Here is a 4,491-nt window from a genome sequence, read left to right as displayed (position 1 = left end):
TAGCAGTAAGAGGGGAGCATCATCTCTGACTTGGACCCAAAGCTCTTTAATTACTGGGACACAGAGTCTTTTTTAGTTACCTGGGAAGTAAATTTGACGCCTCATTTTTTAAAGGGCAAAATCAACGAAGAGATGCAGTTAACATGAGCTTTTATTGCAAATCTAGTTAGAAATAGGAGAGACGAGTGTCAACTTGGAATTGAGAAAATAAAAAAACACCTCCTAGTGAAAACAAAAGGGTCTGTTTTTCTAGAAGCAAAATTTATTGTATTTATGTTGTAACGAAAACATTGCCTGTGTTTCAGTGAGAGGGGACAAAAAGAAAAAAAATTCTTGGCTATCCTTTTTTTCTGTCTGTAGAATTAAACAATGTCCATATTCAAGAAACTGAAGATGAAAACACAACAAAAACACAACAGTCTTTTTATTTGTGTAAATCAGATCAACACTGGACAATAAACCAATTTCTACCCATTACCATAACAGCTTGTCTATAAAGAACAAAGAAAAATTCAGATAGGATTCTACCTAGGGTCAAGCTTTTTTTTTTTTTTTCTTGTTTTTTTTTTTTAACCACCCATTCACAGAGGTATAGATTCACAGATAAATAATCCCAAACTACTTGCCATATTTACACATTCCCATTAAATTAAGCATAAATAAATATATACAAACTTAACATGGATACCCTCCAGAACTCTTCTTCTGAAGAGTCAATAGATTGATATTTCTCGATTGTGTGGCAAAAACAATGTTAGTGAATTAGAGACCAACTCAACAGTGGAGTCAATTTTGGCATTTAAAGAATAGTGTTCATTACACTTTTTGAAAGAAAACAAAAATGAATTTTGTATTTTGATATTTCTTCTTACTCTTCTTTCTTTCTTTCTTCCTCTCTTTCCTTCTTTTCTTTCTCTTTTTAACCCAGATAATTTAACATATATTGGCACAGGAGGGGAAACACTGTTTGGGCTCTTGAGGCAACATCAGATGGCTTAAGGTTATTATTTCCTTTCCACATAATGTATTACGCATACAGGATATCAGATGTGATGACAAATTCTCTATAAACACTCTAAGTAGGAAGGAGTTGCCCTTTTAAGTAAGGCTTTGTACCAGAGGAACAGTGTGTAGATAAGTCCGGGGCTTCAGGTTTTCCATTCAACCAAAGTTTTCATAGGATATGAAATAATTGCTTGAGAGAAAGTGGTTTCCTTGGCCAAAGAAAATAAAACAGCTAGGTCTTTGAAAGCCTCTCTGGTTCTTTAGGGGGGGGGGGGGGGAGTGGAGAAAACTAAGGATGTGGAGCCAGAGAGAAGGAAGGAAAATGCAAGATAATTTTGGGGGTGGAGGTGGTGAGAGAAAGTTACTTTCCCAGCTGGGGGAGAAAATAAAGATGATTTTGATGGTGGAAGACTCTCTCAGGGAGTTCTCCCTCCTTTTTTTTTTTTTTTTTCTTCTCCCTTGAGACCCGTTAATACCTGTAGGAGGAGGCGGGGTTAGACAGAGAATGGACAGGAGACCTTTGGAACCTCCAAAGGAACTTGCAAAGTGGAAAGTGTGAAGGCAGCGCGGCCACATCCTGACTCCCTTTTTTTTTTTTTTTTTTTTTTCTTTTTCTATCTTTAGCTATTTGGGTTTCGGACTGAGCATTCGGGAGGGGGCAGGCGGCATGGATAAAATGCCTAAAGAGTGCAGGGGTGGAGGAAGAGCTGCGACTCACCTGTTTGGTTTGAAAACAAAGCTCAAAAGTCCTTGTTTTAAATGTTTCCCTTGACTTAAAAGGCAAACTCTTGCGTTAATCCTACTGTTTATTGATTTATGGGCCCAAGGAAACCAAATCTTTTAATAACTCAATTATCAGATAAACGTAGCGGGCCTGGCTTACGAAAGCAAAGGGGTGGGGGTCGTACATAAAAGGAGAAGTGGGGGAGGAGGAGGCGGCGGCGGCGGCGGCAGTGGGCTCTCCTCGCCAGGGTGGGGCGGGGAAGCGCGCAGAGGGCTCTACTCGGCGGGGCGCGGGAGCAGCCCTCAAATGAGGGCGAAGGGAGACGAGGAGAGACTGCGTAGCCACATAGGACAATTCCTATCCCATCACCCGCCTTTAGGAGCGTGAGGAGAGAGAGTTTTCGTCCTGCCAAAGGCTGGGGAAGCTCTCGATTCCCCGGACGTGTCTAGGCCACTCGCTCTGCTGGAGCAGGCGCCCGGAGCGGCCGCTGGTAGCAAAGGGCAAGGGCAGCGCTGAGACCCTCCCCGCCTGCAGCCCGCGTGGCGCCGCCCCATTACCTACTGGAGAATGGGGCTTTCTCGGTCGCCTTAGCCCTTAGGGTGAGACCGAGAGCGAAAAGGGCCCGCGCGGCCCGAGGCCTCTCCAGCGGCTGATTCTATGTCCTCAACACGACTGGGCGCGAGTGGCCCACACGCTCTCAGGACCTGCACAGTAAGAGCAAGGCGCGTCCATCGCGTCTCTCGCACGTCACACGCGTGGGGCGCGTTGCCCTGCAAGGAAAGGAGACGATGGTTTTCAGTGTGGTTTCTCCTGGCCTTTTGCAATCAGAATACATATAATGCAAGCGGCCAGGCCCTCCGACAAAGGCGCAGGCTTCTCAGCTGGGGAGAGATGGAGTGTCTACACTCTCCGTAAGGTTTAGTTCCCAGCCTTTGTATGTCACCTCGTCTAGGGCTGAGCCCTGCACACCCAGAAGCCCCCAAAGGAGCTAGCGGTAGATGGACTGGGGTGTGACATTAACCGTTGCTTGGACCTTCCTGGTGACCTGAAACCAGCTCCCTAACTCCCTCCCCCCATAAAAGTGTCCGCACAAAGCTCTCAGCAGGTGCCTAAATCCCAGTAGTCCAACCTCCCCTCAAGGCCAAAGCCCATGCATGGGGGCGGCAGAACTGAGAGTCCCAGTAGATCCTAAGTGTAAATCCTGCAGAACTGACATCTGGATCTTTATCTTTCAGGGATGTTGCAAAGGTCCTAAGGTCTAGTTTGTATAAAGAGGTGCATGTATCAACACTAAATTTAGAGACCACTGGGGGGTGGATTTCCCCACTGCTTTGGGGAGGATGAGGACAACGGGTTCCAGATCTTGTTTCATGATAATGCTCAGATGACCCCAGGAAAGGAGCAGGGCTGCCAGAATGAGAGACATTAAACGCAGGAAACTTTATCTACTGGGAATAGTCCCAGTGTATACAGACGGTAAAATTCAAAGCTGAAATACATCTCCTTTCACTTTGCATTCATTATTTTGCCATTATATGCCAAAACAAGTGTGCGTCTGGAGGGGGGAGTGTCTTATTCATAAAGCATCTTGTAAGAAAGCAATTGTTGCTGAAACACGGGAGCTCTCACCACCCTCCTCCCCACGACCACTTGAAAAGCTGCTTCCTTGCCCGCTAAAACAGCAATCACCAAAGAGCCCAGAGAAATGGAATCTATATCAAAGGCAGGGCAATATTGCTAAAACATTGGGCTCCAAGAACACTTATTCTTCTCCCCTAAAATTCATTTTTCAGCTCCCCCTCCCCTAGAATTCCGTGTTGAGGTATCTGTTAACAACTAGACTCAAAGCTGCTTCAATCTCTTATTGGCCACTTTCTAAATTATTCCCTTTGAGCTTCTTTAAAGAAGTGCACCTGCAGAATTCTGACACACAGGCTTTGATTAAAAAGGGATCGGATTTTTTTTTTTTCTCTGTACCTTATAGATTGTGTAGGAAGCCCAAGTCCTCTTTGAAGAAGCTCATAAACCATGCGGGCAAAGCTTTGGAAAACAGAAGAGAATGAAATGGTACATACCCCTCCGAAGGAATTACATACTAATCAACGTATTCATATTGTGCTTTTTTGTTTTTTTTTTACTATTGTTCTTAAAATTGGTAGATGACACAAATATAACAAATGCAAGATTCTCTGTATGCAGGTGCTGGCAAGGCTGGGAATTAGTAACATTTCTGAAAGGAACTGATGATGAGTCGGAATCAACTTATTGATCCGGATTTTCCTCAGCCGCAGGAGCCTCTGCTCGGCAGGCCGGCTCGAGCCGCAGCCCCCCACCCTCCCCGCCCCCCGCCGGCACCTCCGTGGGCCTCCCTCCCCGCCCGCCCTCGCCCTCCCCCTCCCAAGGGTGCCAACGGGGGCGGAGGGGTGCTGGGTGCCGGATTGTTAAGATCCAGGGGCGGGGGCGGGGCGGGGGAGGGCGGGGGCACCGCGGGGACCGCAACACAACGCAAAGGGGCTAACCACACTCCTTTTCGTCCCGGAAAATCCCCGCGACAGCTTGAGGGAGGGCGGGCAATGAAGAAAAGGGTGGCTGGGAGAGGGGTGAGGTGAGGTGGAAGGGCGGGGACTGCGAGAGAGTTTCCTAAAAAAATATTAAAAATTAAAAAGTTCGTGCATCTCAGTCAACCAACTCTCAAAAGCACTGACACCAACAATGTTTCTCCGATTTTCTTCCAATAAGTTAGCGTTTTCTCCTGTTTAGTC

Source organism: Canis lupus, chromosome 12, assembly GCF_011100685.1.
Source record: "Canis lupus familiaris isolate Mischka breed German Shepherd chromosome 12, alternate assembly UU_Cfam_GSD_1.0, whole genome shotgun sequence".
In the NCBI taxonomy this organism is placed as follows: Eukaryota; Metazoa; Chordata; class Mammalia; order Carnivora; family Canidae; genus Canis; species Canis lupus.
Note: the sequence above shows the minus strand (reverse complement) of the source record.